A 21,435-nucleotide genomic window follows, 5' to 3' on the forward strand; every position below is an offset into this window, starting at 1 on the left:
GAAACGATGCAAACCCCTCCCGACAATTCCAAAGACTCCTTGTTATTTATTCCCTATTGAGTGCGTAGAAGTTCTCTCAATTTTAGCTGCTGTTATCAAACAGACCCCCTTAGCACTTCAGTGAGAATCTGATGGCTATTTGAGGGTTCTTGGAGCTGTAGCTGGCCAGGGGCTTCTGCTGACACATGCTGAGAACAGGCATCCCTTGGAGCTGTCGTTGATTTGTCTCCCTCTATTCAAATTTGGAAATTGATGAGGATATGTATGCTCTCTGTGGATTTTCGATCTGCTACTCAAGTTCACCTGTGTGTTTTGATAAGGAGAGGAATTTGAGGAGATTCAAAATCGATACTGCTGTTATCTTGTTATAATCCAAGAATCCTACATGAGTCTTTTTAAGTAAGCTTATTGAGGCATATTCACATGCAATTTCTACAGTATACCAGTCTATAATTTTTGACAAACGTATACAGACATGTAGCCATTTTGCAACCACTGAGCTATTATCTACCCTGAAGGTTTATTTAGCCTTTTGAGTCTACATTCTTTCACAGAGCATAATGGAGCCGAAGCCCACCCCAGTCATTGTTAGTACTGAACCCTGTGTCTTAGAGGATGGGGCTTTCTCAGAGATCCAGTCCCTTCTCTAGTGTTTTAAGACATTAGTCTGCATCCAAAGCCATTTCCAAGCTCCCCCAAGTAGTGTAGGATGACTTCCTTACATGGCCCCAGGGGCAATGAAACGTCACCTGTGCCTCCCTGGATAGGGGTGGTGATACCGGTATACTGCCCTTCCCCTAGCAGCATAAGGCCTTTGTTCCTTGAGGGCAAAGGTGCCAAGTGGACTTCTGCTCAGAGACTTTGTCCTCTCCTGCTTGTCTTCCATCTTACTTCTGACTTCCAGTGATTCCAGAAAAGTCTGAAGGCGAGTGTGAATTTCCCTCAGGGGTTAACGTCCCAAGGGTTCTATACCCTCATGCTCGCCCACACTTTGCCATTATCTATTTGAAAATATTTTTACCTTCTTACAACTTGTGTGGAGGCCTTGTCTTCCTCTCACTGTCGCAGAAGAAATGGTGCCCACTTCCTGCTTGTCCTTGGCAGGGCACATCTTAAAAATTCAGGCTAGTTAGCTGTGCTGCAACCTCAGCTCTTTCGTGGGTTCAAAAAAAATATATGACTTTGTACATTATCTGGTTTTTCTTGTGATTAGTTGGAGGCCATGCTCTTTCCAGCTTTCTACACCTTAGGTGGAAGCCAGAGATGTTGGCATGCTCTTAATACATCTCTTTTCTGCTTTATCAGCCAGAATCAATTCCTTGGGGATGTGGCTAAGAGTCATGATAAATGAAATGGAAAAATTTAAAACATCATCAAAATGCACTGCAGTTGAATTTAAGTTCAGTTCAATCTGATGTGATTGAGATTAAAAATAACATGAACTATCACTACCCCCACACTATCCACATTTTGTGATATTTCACAATTATCTAAGAATGTCTCACTTCTTGCAGATTTACTACCTAGATGGGTCAAACAATCTGAGTAAATCAATTTGTCAGCAAGAACATCTTTTATTTCCTTACAAAGAGAAAAGGAAACTATTACATTAATTTGTAATTATAGTGACATACCTTAGCCAAGTTCGACTTTACTTAAAACCTTTATTTCAACCTGATGTTAAACCTAATGTTGCCTTACTACCTATAGTTTACTTGGTCATAAATTTGCTTTTTTATCAGAACAAAAATGGGTACAGGACAGTATCTGAATATACAAATTACACTGAGGTCTCAGAAAATTGATACTAGTCTAACTCTCTTCTTCAAGTTACTTTGTGTTGCCTTTGACAATGTTTCTTTATATCCACTCCTGCATGAGCTTGTAAGAGAACTGAGTTGATGAAACTAACTAGGTTTAATGGACTTATTTGGTGTTATTTCTTTTTCCCTGTATAAACAAACCAAAAAAAAAAAAAAAATTGTGTTTCAGTGGAAAACTAGGTCTCATCTATAGCACACCCTTCTCAGTTATCATGTTCTAGCCATGTTGATGGTCTTCGTCCACTGTTCATTTGTTAAATCTTTGTAAATTGTAGGTAACAGATAGTACTTTTAATTGACTCCCTCCACCCTGTAGAAAATCTAGTTTTGTCTCCATTTTCAGTTTATTTTTTTTTAAGATTTTATTCATTTATTTGACAGACAGAGATCACAAGTAGGCAGAGAGAGAGGAGGAAGCAGACTCCCTGCTGAGAAGAGAGCCAGATGCAGGGCTTGATCCCAGGACCCTGGGATCATGACCTGAGCCGAAGGCAGAGGCTTTAACACACTGAGCCACCCAGGCGCCCCATCCATTTTCAGTTTATTGCAACATTCCTTTATTCCTACATAAATGTGTGCTCCTTTGACTTCTCCATTGAATAGCTTAAACATTATCCTAATGCCGTAAGTAAAATATCCTGTCACAGGAGTTCAGTATTTCACATCTGTATGACTCATGATTTTGTCTTTTCCTGATTATCCTCTGTCACCAATATCTGAGGTCTTTTTGAGGTCTGCTTTTTGCTGGGTCTCTTTTCTGAGGTCTCTTTTTGCTGGGTCAGACTTACAGTAACCCCGGCATTCTTATTTATCAGAAGCTTCTTTATCTTAAAGAAGAAATTACTTGGCGAGGACATGGGTCAAAAATCAAGAAATCTTAAATACAATTAGAACTGAAAAAAAATTCAGGATGCCTGGGTGGCTCAGTGGGTTAAAGATTCTGCCTTCAGCTCAGGTCATGATCTCAGGGTCCTGAGATTGAGCCCCACATCAGGCTCTCTGCTCAGCTCTCTGCTTCCCCCTCTTTCTCTGCCTGCCTTTCTGCCTACTTGTGATCTCTGTCTGTCAAATAAATAAATTAAATCTTAAAAAAAAAAAAAAGAAGAAGAACTGAAAAAAATTCAAATACCCTTGTGGCTGCAATCTTTTGTGGAAATTGTTGCTAGTGATTTATGCATTCTAAGGAGCTTGCAACTTTCACTGATATATTCTCAGGCCTTGAACAATCATAACATTTGTTCAATAATGTTTGGTAAATATAATTATGAAAAGAAACTTTAAAAGTAGTTTTCTACTACACATAACTTCAAAAAAAGAATTGGTCAGTTAAATCAGAATGTTCAAGCCTAATTTTTATTGTATTAAAATGATATGGGGGAAGGATAAAGAAAAATAAATACATTGACTTCAATGAAAGGTAGCTACGTAAAACGTTAACTTTAAAATAACAACCAAACTTTGAGAAAAGTCAGAACTACCTAATTCCCTAACATTTAGAAGGGGAGGGATTGGGGAAAGAGAGTGACAAAGCGTATTTAAAAAAACAAAAAGGAAACAAACTTTGCTGGTATTTTCTCGCCATTGAAGCAGAACTGTGAAATTCAAATGGAAAGAAGGATCCTGTTTTTCTCCTGTGAAGAAATGTGAGAAGAGCAAGATGGCAAGGCCCACTTCTTGTTTGGGTATTTTGGTTAAGTTAAATAATGTCTCTCTGTCCATTCTCGACTTCTGTAGAGAGATTCCTTTTTTTTTCCCTAGTAATATTTTAAATTTAAACCCAGGTTTTGTGTGTGTGTGTTTTTTTTTTTTCCTCTTAGAGAAATCTGTTTTGTTTCTCCCAAGAGAAGGCCCTGGAAGTCTGGAAAGGGACCCAGGATGCAAAGCTGGCAGACGATTTGCCTGTCAGGGTAATTTAAGGCTTTGCTCTATCACGGAGATTATGGTTAACTTTATGATGTAAAAATCCCTTGTTTACTGAAGTAAATCTGCAGAGACTTAACATTTTTTGAATATTTATAGTGTTATCACTTCAAACACAATATTCTCTTTGATTCGAACATCCTCACTCCATTAAGAAAGCATCTGTACCACCTAACTGATTCTGTTACTAAAGAGGAAGAAAAGCAAGAGAAAGACAAAAAGGAGCAATAGTCTATTTGAAAAATTTTAAACTTCTAAACTTCTTCAAAAATGACTTGTCTTTAATTATTACTCTTAGTTTAAGAAAATGGTAAATCATGATTCATGCAGATACAAAAATAATCATGTATTGAAAGGTTTTACTTTACTTATTTGATATGAGGGAACCAAGCAGATGTTATTATTGGTTCAAAAGAAAAGTCAAAAGAGCAAAACATTATATGATGTTAAGGAATGTCAAGATGAATTGCAAATGGGAACAAAACTAGATTTTCCAGAAGGGAGGAAATAATTAAAATCACTACCAAACAGGACATTATTTATCTATTCATTAGTTACTATAACTGATAAATAATTGAAAACTAATTCAAAGACAATGAACAGAGCAAGAATTAATAACCTGGAAGAATTTGCTGTAGATTGTGTAGTTTTCTATTGAAACACACACAAAATATTCTACTGTGATTGCCTATCACTGTAAATGTAGCGACAAGGTATAAAAGGAGCTGGTGATACCCAATCATTACTAAAAGGGGTTATATTGTACCCAATGTTACTTTTCTTTTAATATTTGCAAAGAACACTAAAAAATAAGTAATGTTTTATTGATCTACTCCTTGTTTTAGTTTTATCACTTCCCCCATGTTCCCAATTTGTTTTAATTACTTCTTTCTCTATAATATATGCAAAGGAAAACTAAGGGACCAACAGGCAATTTGGTGTAAAATAAAAAAGAGTATATACATAGCAATAAGAAAAGAATAAAAACACACGCAGTTATGAATGTGTTCTGCACTCAAGATATTCTACTTTGGGGAAATAAGCTTTATCTAAAATAGTCTTTACTAACTACAAAAAGAAAATGGCAGAAATTAAATCAAATAGAGTGTTATTGGGGGTCAGTGATCCATTGCAAATTGACCATCATGAGCTATAAGTAACACTAGACTGGTTTGGGCTATGTATTGGTTGATCTGGTTGGTTGGTTAGATGTTTGTTTTGTTCTACTTTTACGGACTACAGAGACTCCTACTTTACCAGATACCTTCAAGGATAAAAGCTAAAGGAATGAAACCGAATGGAAGCCTAAGTGATTTAGAAAAGACCAAAATATATTTTGAAATCTTATTTTATACAGAGAAACATACATAGATTATATTGACAAATGACAAATGGTCACCATTTTTAAATGGTTGGTTTAGATTAGTATGGAATTGATTTGAATATTTTGTGTCAGTGGAAGAAAGAAGGCAGAAAGGTAAAGGGCAACAAAATCATGATTAGAGATTCTGTGATTGCCCAGGTGGATTTTCAGGTCTTAATTGGGGCTATCGTGAACGTTTAGTATTTTTCATGTAACTCATAGATTTTTAAATCTGTTATTTAAAAAATATATAAAGAGTTCTGGGCAAATTAAACACATTTTATTTTACTTTTATCAGATGGAGTTATACCTCTCATAGGAATTATATGAGAAACCATTACATCCATTTCTTGTCCTGCAAATATAATTTTAATCCACCCAGTGAACAGGGGACGGTGTCTGGAATGGGATGATAAATACTTATCACAAACGACTCTGTCCATGGCAGGCATTGCTAATTGAGCTCAGCATTCTTTACTATTCACCCGAGATGTGTTTTCAGAATTATTTATTTAATACAAGGCTCCAGTCAGCTTCTACTACTAAGCTCTTGGGGTTGGCGGGCAAGTTTAAACCTATTTGCAACTACTGACTGAGATGAACAATAATTGATTATATACCACAGAGAACAGAAGCTAGAAAAAACGGTAAATCCAACACCTGACTGGGAAAGAATATGAGTTCTACTTTCTATGTTTTCACAAACAGCTTTTTATTGGTTTCACATTGCCTTTGGTTTAAGGTCCATTTGGTGTTCTAACAATTATTACTGATCCCACAGAAGCTCCTGCAGGGGTCTTGGAGGAGTTTCCTAGGAAACTTGAAATAGCAAGAACTCATGAGATGGTAAGTGAGTAAATCTGACAATGCCTAATCCTTCAACATCTATATTTAGCTTCCCACAATGGGAGTCCACCTCCTCTAAAACCACTCAATTTCAGATATAGTAGTTTCCCTTCATACGTATTTTTCTTCCAAACTGCAGTCAGACTCTGTCTGATGTTGGCCAATATTGTCACATTAAGTCAGCCTCATATTACCACTCTGCAGCTAAATTCTGCCTGAATCATGGGGCGTCACATCACATGGGCTTATCTCTCATACTGTGAGAAATATGCATATCTATGTTGATTCATTGGCACCCCCTTTTGAATCCCACTTTCTTTTTTTGCTAAAGACTGGTTTACTTGTTTGAGAAAGAAAAAGAAAGCACAAACAAGGGGAAGGGGCAGAGGGAGAGGGAAAAGCAGGCTCCCCACTGAGCAGGGAGCCTGACATGGGGCTCAATTCCAGGACCCTTAGATCATAACCTGAGCTCAAGGCAGATGTTTAACCAACTGAGCCACCCAGGCGTCCCCTTCTTTCTTCATAGTATTGCATAGCAACTAAACACGCACTTAAGATTTTCATCCTTATTTTCAATCCTAAATATCATGATTCCTATATCTTATACAAGTGCATTTTGGCTCATGTTCATGTTCCCAGGCTAGGTTCTGGACAAGGACAGCCCCTCCACACTGCAATTATTCAAACTAACCAGTCCTAAACCTGCCTATCCTGCCATGCACATCCTTCTGAAGAAACCACAATAAAGGCTCTTTTCCACAGTTTTCCATCTCCTTCCATCTCCTACCTCATGGTGGTACTTCCCTGAGTGGGCACCCCCATGGTATGGTGTGTTCTTACCTCTTGGGAACTGAGAACAACAAACTATGACAGTAATTTTCTAATCTAATTTTCTATCAAGTTTTCTACCAATACATTATATTTTAAGACACTTTCTCCATCCCATTCTCCATCCTCCTTCTACTTCCTATCCTTGACATTTCACTTTTGTTAGTGTAGACTGATTCAAACAAACAAACAAACAAACAAACAAAAAGTGGGATACCTGGGTGACTCAGTTGTTAAGCATCTGCCTTCGGCTCAGGTTCTGATCCCAGGGTTCTGGGATCGAGCCCCTCATCCGGCTCCCTGCTTGGCTGGAAGCCTGCTTCTCCCTCTCCCACTCCCCCTGCTTGTTCTCTCTCTCTTGCTGTGTCTCTGTCAAATAAATAAAATAATTTAAGTAAATAAATAAATTCTTTAAAACCCTGTTATCCAAAAAATGACTCTTTTCACACACAAACATGCAATTTTTGTCAACTACTTCCTTTAATGAGTACTCTATTCTTTATAGTGTATATACAGAGAATATATATATTTAGTGTATATATAGAGAAAATATGTACACATTTCTTCTCTACATAGAGAAGAAATCATCTCTTTTGCCAAAAGCAAGTAAAAATATTACATATACTGATACATGTTTAAACTTAATTTAATTTTTAAAAAGAAATTATATTTGAGCAACTACTGTTTTAAAACTGAAAACCATAAATGAATCAAAAGATCTCAGTTTGTGAAGTTAACCAGAGGCACAGACATGCACACACAAAGAAGAGGTGAGTCGTAGGTGGATATTACAATGGAGTGAACATGTTCAATTCCTTTCAGTGATGCAGATACAAAGATGAACTCCTGACTTCCTCCATTGTAGAATTCTTGGTCTGGAAAATCACAGTCTGTTAAGGAAAGAAAAAAATTAAAAACACTCATTCAGCTTCCATTCTAAGACACTGGCTAAACACACCAAGTGTTTTATGCACAGATAGCTATAAATTGAGATGAAAAACAAAACAAAACAATAAAACTTCTGAAACAACAGGAGTAAAGCAAGCAGTAAAAAACTGTCTTCTGCATTACATTCAAAGATCCCCTCTGGATCTCCCCACCTGCTGGTATTGAAAAACAAATACAGTCTAGCAATTCCGGAAAGAACCTATTAAGCCCAGAGAGTTGTCTCACTACCCATTGGCACCAAAAGTTCAAGAGCCCTCAAGCTCTTGGAACAGTTCCTTTAAAAGAGCAATGAACTGAGAAACCTCCACAGGGGCCAAGGATTCCGAGAAGGTTCAGAAGCAACCAAAGGCAGACTCGCCCACCCAGGGCCACAGCTCATTAAGGGGTTTTATATTCAAGTGAAGTCAACAGGAAAATACCACCACTCTTCTGTGAAATGAAAAGAATGTGAGTGATCAAGCATCATTAAAATAAAGAGAAGCTAAAAATAGATCTCCATGACCAAACAGCCACTTGCAACCTGAAACACACACTTGACCATGTCTTACTCTATATAAAGCACATCAGGCAAAAAGAATTCATTATTGTGGGGTGCCAGTTCTCCACATTGTCACCAGTCAGGCTGAGCCCCAGTCATGATGGACAAGTACAAATGAAATTGACGGGATTCAATTGTTTATTAAAAAAAAAAAAAAAAGGCAGCCTGGAAGAGAAGGATGGGAGGGGTGCTTGTAGGCCTTACCCAAATTTTAGCTTTATTAACCATATGGCTTTAGGTGAATAATTTAGTCTCCAGGAGCCTTTCACTTCACATATAAGTGAGATTAAAAACTATTTCCTTGCCTTCTTCACTGTATATAAAAGTATGTTGTAAACTGGTGGGTTCTATAGAATTGACAGCTTTCTTACTATATATAATTTATGAAAATAAAATCAGATTATTTGGATTTACAGGAGAAATACATTACACCAAATATACTAAATATATCAAGTTTCATGTTTCTGTTCACACAACTACCACAAGGTTAGGTCAACAAATATTTCTTGAGTTATCACCTAATGATCTAGTTATCATTCTGGCACACCACAAAAGTGCACACTCACTTACCTGCTATAGCTCCATTAATAATACCTAAATGATATCTTTTCTTCTACTGTTGTCTTTTAGCACTCACAGGATGTTCACACCTGATATCTTTTAGCCATCCAACCTGGGCAAAGCCTATTAGCAGACACTCATGAAAGTCAGCCAGCTGATGTGAGGAGATCACTCTGGATGTGTTTTCTCTAACCCGATGTCCGTTCAGGCTTAACTGACCACACCAAACTGTAGGTCTTGAATTATCATGGTCCTTTGGAACTATAAGAGAATTTAAACTTCATTACTGATATAATAATTTAAAACTAATTTTTATCATCATCAATCTTCCCCAAATGATAAATAAACAAATGTTTTCTCTAATTCAGGATACATTTTAGGATCACATATTTCAGCTGTGGTTGTGGACCCACACTCCAGCACACTCTAAGCCTTGGCTGGGTTGTGGGCTGGTGAGACCACAGAAAAGACCCCCCAGTAGCAATGGAGATATAGGTTAATCGGAGGAGCTTACATATAAGGACTCCATATATATATATATATGTATATATATATGTATATATATATATATATATATATATATATATATATAACCGACTAGACAAGGCATCCCCTGCTGGGATCTACGTGCAGTAATTTTTAATATCAACTTAACCTAGTAACTCTCAGTGGCCCATCCCTCTCCTTGAATGACCAGCATTTCCAAGGAGAGTAAAGCCTGCCACCTGGACACTCTGTTAGAAGGGAGATGCTTTGGGCTGGCCACCTGGGGAGCCTGATCTTGAACACTGAACAACATGTTCTTCACATTACGCTTGATGGGAATAGAGAGGGAGGGCAGGATCTTTTCATTTTCAAGATCGTGATTAACAGGGGCCTTTAGGATACACTTGCACAGACTCGTTTTCCACCATATACCACAGAGTTGTCACATCTCTTAACTCATTCCCCCCAACTTTTCACTGTGGAGTTCAGATATACAGAAAAGCTGAAAAGATTGTACAATGGTCACCAATGTACACACCACTCAGATTCCAACTTTGTTTATATTTTGCCGTGCTTATCATGTATATGTTAGGTACCACACTTTTTTGATAAACTCTTTGAAAGTAAACTTTGGACGCCATGATATTTCATCCCTAAATTCTTCAGCCATGCATCTTCTAAAAAAGTTATTTTTCCTACTAAACTGCAATATCATTATCATGCTAGAAAACTAACATTTTTCCTAATATTCCATATTAAATTTCCTCAGACACAAAATGCCTTTTATACCTTCTATATCTTTTTTACATTCCTGATTTTGCATAGAATTATGCCTTTTATACTAAAAAAAAAAAAATCCAAGGATCCAACCAGAGTTTACATATTTCTATTGGTTGTTTTTTTGTTTGTTGTTTTTGTTTTTGTTTTTTTTTTACTTTAGAATGGCTGCCCCCTCCTTACTTTTTTTTTTTAAATGACATTGACTTCTTGAACTGTTCAGGCCAGAGGTTCTTATAAACTGGAAGTAAAAGATTTATTTAGATTCAGGCAATTTTGGTGCCCATTATGATGGCAGTACTATAAAGGTACATTTTCTCCTTTGTATGATGTGAGTATTCTACCTTCTAACAACTTTTCCATGCTACTTTAGGCTTACCCCAATAATCCCTTGCCTCATCCAGTCCATCATCATTGCATGAAGGGTTGCATAACGTTGATTTCTAATTCCTTCTTCTGTATTTATTAGCTGTCTTTTTTTTGTAAAAAAGGAAAAAAAGCTTTTATCCATTTGAACTGAAATATCTTTCCTCCACAAAAGACAAAGTAAATGATTAATTCCTTCCCTTTAATTAGCAATTTTCAGAGTAAAGATTTAGTGGAAGATTTACCACCAAGAGTGGCAAATGAGTTTTATTCTTTTGATTAGCGACTATTGGGTTCGTAGATTTTAATTTGTTCAATGTTTTACAACCAATTAGAGTCATTATTCTTTTTGATATTCAAATTATCGCAAATTTGGCTAGTGGGAATCCCAGCAAGTTCAGTTTTTGAGGTTTTTTTTTTTGTTTTTGTTTTGTTTTTTCTGAAATGAGACATCCCAGGTTCAGTGGCTCCTGACTGACAATCACCTCTTTTTCCAAGAAGCCCTGGTCCCTTCTGGCAGGGAAACTAGGTATGGTCCTCACTACTGGAGTGTCATTCCTTCATGAGCCATTTCAATGAGGAGACCTAAGAAAGGTTCATTATATTGAAGTTTCTTATCTCTTTCATCTTCTTCGAAATATTTTGTTCTGGAAATTTGGGATCCTAATAACATTATCATGTTTACTTTTTTTCCCTAAAATATTTACAAAAGAGTTTCAAATTAGCTAGACAAATAAAACTAGTAGCAATGAAACTAATGAGTTCAGTTTTTTTCCCTTAGAATATATCCCACTAAGTAAGTACTATCAGAGTGAAAGGTAAATCAGAATTACTTTTTCCTCTGTGATTATGTTACCAGATTTATATATAGTTTTTTAAAATTTATTTTTAGTTATGTGTTTTGCTTCCTCTTTGAATTTATTCAAGTTTTGAACATATAAACTTGTTTTTTCTCACTCTTTATTTATCCATATACATTATACTGAAACTTCGTTCTTTTCCCTCAAAAATGTGTTCTAGAGGGGTGTCTTGGAGACCCAGTTGATCAAGCATCAGACTCTTGGCTTCATCTCAGTTCATGACCTCAGGGTTGGGGGATCAAACCCCACATCGGACTCCACACTTAGCATAGAGTCTGCTTGAGAGTCTCTCTCTTCCTCTCCTTCTTGCCATTCCCCTTCTCTTTCTCTCTCTCTCTCAAATAAATAAATTAAATTTATTTATTTAAATAAAAAAAACAACTGTGTTCTAGAGATCACTCAAAACTAGTTCATAGGAATATTTTATTCTTTTTTTATGACTTTGAGAATTTTATTCTGTGAATATTCCATACTTTATTCAAGCCATAATTAACATTGGGTTTATTTCTAGTCTTTGGCTCCTAAAAATAATGCTTGTGATATATATATAATGCATATTTCTGGTGGTGTATTTTCAGGGTCAGCAGCAATAACTTTAAGCAAAGTCAAAAGATGACTGACAACTTGGGGGATAACAATTGCAGTGTACATTATGCATATCATTTTAGCTTCTGATACATAAAAATAGACCTCTTAAAAGCTGAAAATTAAAAGTAACTCCTCCCCAAAATTGATGAAAAGAAGTGGACAAAAATATGAATAAGTAATTCATAAGGAAAGAAAGATAAATGACCTTAAACATATTTTAAAATATTCAGTTTCCCTTATGATAAAAGAAATGGAGATTAAAATGTGTAAGTTTGACAATATACTCTTTGGAGAAGCTGTGAAAAAAAACACTCTCATGCCTTGATAGTAAGAATGCAAAGGTATACAACCCCTGTAAAGGGGAATTTGGAAAAATTTTAATCATTCTGAACCAATGTATGTTAGATATCCTTCATGCAAATGACATCAAGTTGAGTTTTGTTTGGGGAACTCTCTAAAAGCTTTGTTATTTTATTAAGTGAATTAAGCTCATTTGCATTTATTGATAGAATTCATGAATGTAGCCTCGTTTCTATTCTATTATTTTTTTATTTTTTAATTAATTAATTTATTTTTTCAGCATAACAATATTCATTGTTTTTGCACAACACCCAGTGTCTATTCTATTATTTTATTTGAATATTTTGAGTGTATTATATTTGTTGTGTTTTTCACTATCATTTCTTTTTGTTTTTTAGAATTTGTTTTGCTTGGTATTTTAAAACATACATATGTTTGTTTAAATGACTTTTACTAATCATTTTGTATAATGTTCTTTTTTTAATTCATCTTTTTTATTACTTAGTCTGATATTACTCCATTTGTTAGCATTAAATGGTATCTTTATTCTCTTGCACTGCCCAAGCACCATTCATGGAGTTTCTCATACTTTCCCTTTGCCTCTTTCCTTTCTTATCCCAGTTTTAAGTTGTGTTATTTCCTTTCTTTGAAAGCATATGGCATTTATTCCACCCTCAGAACCATTTTCGTTTTAGGTTTATATTTATTCGATACCACAGTTCTCTTGCGAATTTCCCCAGTGATCATTTGGTTGAACCAAGCTCATCCTCCAGTTAATTCATTGGGGAAGCTTTATGATTAGAATATTCTTGCCAATTTTAAACCAAATTTTCTATAGCTTTAATACTGTAAGTTGAATCTGCCTGGATATAAAATCCTTGGCTCTTTATTTTCTTTCCTGAATTTAAAATGTTGCTCTTATGTTTACTTTATATATTCCTGTTGAAAAGTCTTATGCCAAAAGGATTATTTCTTTTGCAGATTATTTGGATTTTTATTGTTTGTTTGTTTTTGGTTTGGATGCACAGAGGAAACTTAATTACTTTTATTTATCTTTTGATTTTACTGGACTATATTTCAGAACTGACCAATAGGTCTTACCTATTTGAATACATCTATTCAAATCTTATTTCATTTATTTAATTATACTGAGAGACTTTCTTTAAAAATCCTTTTAAATATTTGTTCTGTCATCGATCTAGCCTTTGGCCACTCCAATTATATATACCTTGGATCTTCTTTTCCTATTTTCTCAATTAGTAACGTTTTATGTGATCCCTGTTATCTTTTCTCTACACTTCAGCCCTTTTTACTGGACTCTTAGCTCCTTGATTGCATTGCTATTTTCTGTGCCACTTAATGTAATTTAATCATAGGCTATTCTCCCCTGGTCACCTAATCAATACATTAATAATTAATTTAATATAGTTTGGTGTATATTCTAATATATTCTTAATTCATTCTTCATGTTTTTCTTGAGTTTGACCATCTCCTTGTTTATATCTTCCTTTTTTAATTTCCATTTTGATTTATCCAATTACATTTAATTTACAGTGTTGCATTATAGCTTTTTTTTAATGCCATCTTTTAGTTGTAGCTATTACTAGTGTTTTTGTCTCATGTTGTGTTTTCTTTTTATATAAATTCCATATGGATATTAAATTCTCTATTTAAATTCATAATGAGTTTTTATTGGAATGGTAGGCATTTCAATGGGAGAGGTTGGTATGACTTATTTGGTTTCTTAGTTTAAGAGCATCTTCTGTTGTTATAGTAAAGTACAATTTCTTTTAATTAAAAATAGCATCTTTTTGTTGGTTTATTTCTGTATTCTTCTTAGTGTCTTGTTTTACTTTGGATCTTAATGACCTTTCTCTCTTTCTTTCACTTTATCACCATCCCTTCAAAAGGTACTTCCCCTTTCCAAGATGGCTCCTTTTTCTACAGAAATACTATCTTTTAGGACCACTCAATCTGCTCAATAATTCTAAACCTTTTCCCATTGCACTCCCAGGAACCAGTTACCAGATTGCAGAATTGTTCTTGAAGATTTTCAGACTCAGAGTATGACCCTTTCCTTTCAGGAATGAACTCTGGTTGGTGTTATCTGTGTTCTATTAATCTGTGTTCACCAAACTCTCCTATCTTCCACACAATTGCTGCCTGTTTCCAAATGGGCTCCAGAAATCACTCTGATGGTTTAGGCCATTCAGTCTTCTTCTTACAATGTGAATTTCATTTCCCTTTATTCTCTTCTCTTAGTTAGAGTGTAGTCATGGGGTATGGTTTTATTGAAATTATAAGGAGAGATTATAATTTAGTCTTCTGCCATTATACTCATGATTCCATACTCTAGAATCTCTTTTAGTGTAGCTCAAACTCTCTCTCTCTTTTTTTTTTTTTTTTTTGAAACATCACTTACCTGTTGAAGAAGCCAGAGCAACTGTCATGAAGAAAGCAAATACTTTATGGAATGATCTGATTCTTTTTATTGTTTTGTTTGGCTTCTTTCTGAATGACAATAAGAAAATTTCTTAGGGCCCTTTATATCACTGTATTAGTAGCTTCACACCTTCTCCCTTATATCCTGCTAGTAGCAAAAAACAATTCCTTCACTTCTTTATACAGAGAAGATTAACAGTTTTTTGGCTATGGTCTCATTTATAGTTATGTCCTGGGATCAACTTTTGCATAAATGGGTTTATTATAAATATATTATAAATCCTGAGAAGAGCCAGTTCTCTTCATGAGATAATTTTGGTAGCAGCTTCTTAGTAATAATAATGGTTAACATTTATTGTTATGTTTTATTGTTCTTGGTGGTGGAGGTGGCGGTAGTAACTATTGTTAGTGCCAAGCCTATCCAGCTGCGTTACATATTCCTAAACCTCTATCAAATCACTTACATTACATCACTTAATAAATTAAAAAAAAAAAACTGAAGCACAGAAAAGTTAAGAAAATTGTGCAAGGTTATATAGGAAGCTAAATGGGAGGAATGGGGCAAGGTTTAATTTTAGGCATTGTGGTTTTCTAACTCTTCCCAACTTAGCCACTGGCATGTACTCCCTCTTCATAATATTCTCTTTGTTATACAAGGATTATAAATCACTTTTAGGATATGTATGTGTGTTGAGAGGGGAAGGATATAACAGACATATACCAAACTGACTTAAGCAAGCAAACTGTCAAGATCACATGTGTTTTAGTAGAAGTTTAAAAAAATTATCTTTAGGGGTGCCTGGGTGGTTCAGATGGTTAAGCACCTGCCTTTGGCTCAGGTCATGATCTCAGGGTCCTGGGATCAAGCCCCATATCAGGTTCCCAGCTCAGTGGGGAGTCAGCTTCTCCCTCTCCCTCTGCCTCTCCCCCAGCTTGTATTCTCTCTATCTTTCTCTCTTTCTCAAATGAATAAATAAAATCTTTTTAAAAATTACCTTTAATGAGTTGGGTACAAAGGTATTATAAGATGATATGGCTAATATTCTTTAAGCAGAGATATAAATTAAAAACTTAAGTTTAAAATGATGACACTAAAAGTCTAAGCCAGGGAAAAAGAACAGACCGAATAAATTTTTTTTTTAAAGATTTTATTTATTTGACAGAGAGAGAGATCACAAGTAGGCAGAGAGGCAGGCAGAGAGAGAGGAGGAAGCAGGCTCCCTGCAGAGCAGAGAGCCCGATGCGGGGCTCGATCCCAGGACCCTGAGATCATGACCTGAGCCCAAGGCAGCGGCTTAATCCACTGAGCCACCCAGGCGCCCCCAGACAGAATAAAATTTTAATGAACTAAATAAGATAAAATATAAAGATAATTAACAATCAGAGAAGCCTGTGGACCCAGGTAGTCTGTGAGATTGCAGATAGTTTTGTGAGGCCTGTGTGACACTTTCCAGTGTCTCATTGGAAGCTATATTAGAGTGAGAAGGTTTGCAACTCTGTCTAGAGTTGCAGTTTTGAAAAAGGAAAGGGTTAAGGCAAAGACAGAAAGAGGTAGGGGGCCCCTGGCTGGGCTTGGAAACTATAGCTGGCAGACAGATGGGCTAAGCCTGAGTGACCAAGAGATAAAGAAACAGAACACCTGTTCTCAGATGGCCCAGAGTGTTTTTCTTTGGTGGCTAAAGTGTACCATAGGAAACAACTAAACCTCACAGAGTCAAGGCATGAAGGGTGTTAATAATAGTCTGTGCTCAAACCAAGACAGCACAAGAAACTGAAGGCCATACGTTTCCCAATTAGTTTTCAATAAAAGACAGCCACTAAAAGCCCTCAGTGGCAACCCACTCAGGATCCCTCTCACTCCAGAGAGCTTTTTCTGTCTCCAGGCTTAATAAAACTCTATCACTTTGTTCACTCTTCTTTGTCCATGAGATTCATTCTTCAACTCCATGAGACAAGAACCCTACCGTTCCTGTAACAGTTTCACCCAGTTGGACCAAGCAAATTACTTAAAAGTCTCTGTGCCTGACTTTCCTAATCTGTAAACCAGTGAAAGAATAGGATTTGCCTGAGATGGAGGAACGGAGAGTTAGTGCAGAATTCTCAGAAGCATAACAGGTCCTAATAAACAATCAGGGGTTGCCACCATCATTCTTGGAGTCCATTCAGTTTACCAGGAGGCCAACTCTACATTAAACTCACTTTCATCTTTGGTTTCATGGTCCAGGAATCCACATCCCCTCAAATCCTGCTGTGTCCTGCTAAGGGAAAGTTGTAAAACAAAACAGAAAAATAAAGAATGTTACAAGTACCCTCTGCTAAGGTCAGCATTGTCTCATATTTGAACTTAAACATACCAGCCCCTGGCTCTTTTTTCCCAACCAGAAAGTCCTCCTGTCTTTCTTCTGCCTGGTTCTACAGTGTTTGTTTGCAGAATTTGCTCAAGACCCATGACATTTTCCAGCATCCCAGTGCCCTCATTGATCTCCCTGTTCTGAAATGTCGACTCTCAGAATTTGTTGTATGTGGTCTAGAATTAAATAACACACTCTACTGTCTTTTCTCATCTTTTTTTATTTTATGTGTGTATTTCTGCTACCATTTCATATATGTATATCTATTTTCTCTCCTGGAAAATAAACCCGGCGAGGTCAGAGACACTTCAAACTTGTTTATGGTTCCTACAGCAGGGGTGAAATGCCACATACTTGTAGGTGTTTAGTAAATTGCATTTATTTGTTCTTCTTTTTTTTCCTAGTTTGAATAGAATCAGAAAAAGCTTGGAACCCTGGTACTCACCTAGCCTCCAATGTCTTCGTATTAGACTGAGTTCATCCCCTTTGCAGTTTTGCACTTCAGGACATGTGACGTGTGAGGCCGAGGTGGGGATGCTCTCTGAAGAGACAGTCTGAGATTTTCTGCAAAATCAACAGGGTGATGGTTATTTAGCACCACATTTTTAAAAAGATTTTATTTATTTATTTGACAGAGAGAGAAAGAGAAAGATCACAAGTAGACAGAGAGAAGGGGAAGCAGGCTTCCCGCTGAGCAGAGAGCCCGATGCAGGACCCTGAGATCATGACCTGAGCTGAAGGCAGAGGATTAACCCACTGAGCCACGCAGGTGCCCCACACATTTTCTTTTTGAAACCACTGAAGGGAGTTGCTATACTTTTGGGCCTGACTTTTGGTGTCATTTGAGAACTAACTCACAACTCCATTCTTTTCAGGACACTGGTTTATCCTGGATCCTGAAAATGGTTTTGAGCTTCCAGATGCCAGTTCTAGAGGACAGAAACTCTCATCCTGTACACCTCTTACTTTGGCTCCCAGACAGTAAAAGAGAACTTCCTTAGACAGGATTTTTTTGTTGTGGTTGCAGTTATTATTTACAATGTAAGTTTTGTACAGAATGCACTGTGTTGTCCTTAAATAAGGAGCACATAAATCAAGCTCAGATTTTATAGTATTATTGACAACCATATAGTGTTATTACAACCATTCAGTTGTAAGAGCCAACTCTACCCATAATATGGCCATTTGGCAGAAGGAAAAGGTGTGGGGCGGGGGGGCACATACACATGCCTGGGGCTGGGAACCAGGGTGTATAGCAAAACTCGGAACTCAGCACTCAGTCTAGTTTGCAAGTTCAGGTTGTAGGTTTATTGACTCAAATGTACCAAGTTTCTCAAGTCTGTGCCCCAGTGCCAGCTCTGAGTTGATGTTATTCTTAAATAAAATGAAACACTACAAGCCAGAAGCAAAATGTAACAGATTTGCCAGCTGTGAGCATACTGTTTACAGATTGAACTTGGGACCAAAACCTTACATAGTATAATTTTTGACAACTCAAGAAAATATGTTCTGACAAACAAAGGTCTTATTAAAAAAATAAGCAGGTGCAAAGAAGATCTCTCTTCTCAGTAGAGTGCAAACATTCTACAATGTTTTCTCTCCTCTCCCAACCAGCTCAGCTTAGATTTGATCAGAGTAGAGAATTGTTTTCTTTACTGGGAACAGCAGGACTTAGACATAAAAGTTATGTATCTATATATATATATGTATTTATATATATGTATAATCTTTATAGATAGATAATAGGTAAATAGATCTTTATATGTATATATCTTTATATATATAATCTTTATATAAACATAATCTTTACATAAATAATTACTTATAATTTCTCTATATATTTTCTTCTTCTATCTTTCTGGGAACCACGGCCTCATTTTAAATGCTGTCAGGGAAAATGATGAGGATTAAAAGCTTAATTATTTCCCATTGTCCTTGACTGTGAATTACTTGTCAGTTTGGATAAATAGAATATATTTAGGCAGCTGAGCTGTACATGTCACTAAGTATTTTTTTTAAAGAAGCTGTAAATTGTATTTGCAATAATCTTGAACTTAGGGGTGAGGCTATATAATAAAACTGGAAATGGATCCTAGAGCAATTATAAGAATGATTCTGATAGTTTTCATCAATTATTTGGGTAGTTCATATATTGGTGGACATGTATTCACTATATTAAAAACTAATCTGGAGTGAACGTGTTGCTTTAGGAAATTGAACACAATCTTATTTATTACCTACTATGATATTGCTACTGAGTGAAGCAGAAGGAGCACAAAAATATGTAAGATGCCACCTTTCTCTAAGTGATTCAGTGTCTATTGGGTTATTTGTGTAAGTCCTCTATTCTACATTTCATATGCAGATCTTCTGTGACTTACCATGGGGTTATGGCTGATAAACCCATCATAGGTTGACACCACTGTAAGTTGAAAGTGCATCTAATACAGCTACCCTTGCAAACATCTCAGCTTAGCTGAGCTGACCTTGAACAAGCTCTGAGTACTTACATTAACCTGTCATTGGGCAAAATCACCTAACATAAAACCTGTTTTTTAATAGAGTACTGACTCTCTCATGTAATGTATTGACTACTGCACTAAAGTGAAGAACAGGATGGTGTTGGTACAGATGGTTGTCAGCCCACCAACTGTTTACCCCGTGCTCCTGGCTGCCTGGGAGCTGCAGCCATGGCCCCCGCCCAGCATCACAGGAGAGAATTGCACAACTAGCCCAGGAAAAGAGCCACATCCCATATTCAAAATATGGTTCCTACTGAATGTACAACACTTTTGCGCCATAGTGAAGTTGAAAAATCATAAATTGAACTGTCGTAAGTCAGGGAGCATCTGACTTGCAGTCGACCATCTGACCATACCCAAGAGTAAATATTTAGAGAAGTCAAAGAAGCATGTGATTTAAAGACAGTAGCCATATTGATGGTTCAGTGACATGGATTAAAGGGAAGAGGGAAAATGTATGGCTGCACATAAAATGAAAGACATTCCTGTCTTCTATTCCTTCCTATACAGAGGTGAAACATCTTGAAAAGAGAAAAATGTATTTTTTAAGTTTTTATTTATTTGTTGGAAAGAGAAAACATGAGCACAAGCAGAGGAACTGCAGGCAGAGGGAGAAGCAGGCTCCCCAGTGAGCATGGAGCCCCAGGCAGGACTCGATCCCAGGACCCTCAGATCATGACCTGACCTGAAGGCAGACGCTTCACCGACTGAGCCACCCAGGCATCCCAGAAAAAAAGTTTATTGCCATCTTCATTATATGAGTTACTTGAATATGTCATTAAATAAACAAAGCGCTGGCTACACTTAAGAAATGACTTAGAATCACTAGTTATGTTAAAATAGGATCAGTGTCTTCCATGTTACCTAGACATATGTCAGACAACTGAAATTCGATATACATTTCCCAAAAACATCTTAATTCATAACTTCCAACTGTCTTGTCTTTACTATAGAAGTCCTATTAATTGTAGAGTTCCTTCAAGAATCAAAGAAACAGAAAACACAGTATTGCAGGATTTCTTTTTACCTTACTTCAATCAAGTAATGTTATCTACAGATATTGGAAATTCTAAAAATTAAAACAAATGTAATACTTTAAAGTTAAAAAATGAGCACCTAAAATTAAAAGTAAAAATTAGGATAGACACATTTTCTTTCTTTCTTTTTTTTTTTAATGTTTTTTTAAAATTAACATATAATGTATTATTTGTTTCAGGGGTCCAGGTCTGTGATTCATCAGTCTTACACAATTCACAGCACTCACCATAACACATACCCTCCTCAATGTCCATCACCCAGCCACCCCATCCTTCCTACCCACCCCCACTCCAGAAGCCCTCAGTTTGTTTCCTGAGATTAAGAGTCTCTTATGTTTTGTGTCCCTCATTGGTTTCGTCTTGTTTTATTTTTCCCTTCCTCCCCCTATGATCCTCTCTGTTGTTTCTCAAATCCTCAAATCAGTGAGATCATATGATAATTGTCCCTCTCTGATTGACTTATTTCACTTAGCTTAATACCCTCTAGTTCTGTCCATGTTGTTGCAAATGACAAGATTTAGTTTCTTTTGATGGTTGCATAATATTCCTGTGTGTGTGTGTGTGTGTGTGTGTGTGTGTGTGTGTATCATGTATCTTTATCCATTCACCTGCCAATGGACATCTAGGCTCTTTCCATAGTTTGGCTATTGTGGACATTGCTGCTATAAATATTTGGGTGCACGTGCCCCTTTGGATTGCTAACCTTGTGTTTTTAGGGTAAATACGCAGTAGTGTGTTTGGTGGGTCATTGGGTAGCTCTATTTTTAACATTTTGAGGAACCTCCAAACTGTTTTCCAGAGTGGCTGCACCAGTTTGCATTCCTATCGACAGTGGAGGAGGGTTCTCCTTTCTCCGCATCCGCGCCAGCATCTGCCATT

This window comes from Meles meles, chromosome 12 (genome assembly GCF_922984935.1).
Source record: "Meles meles chromosome 12, mMelMel3.1 paternal haplotype, whole genome shotgun sequence".
Classification (NCBI taxonomy): Eukaryota; Metazoa; Chordata; class Mammalia; order Carnivora; family Mustelidae; genus Meles; species Meles meles.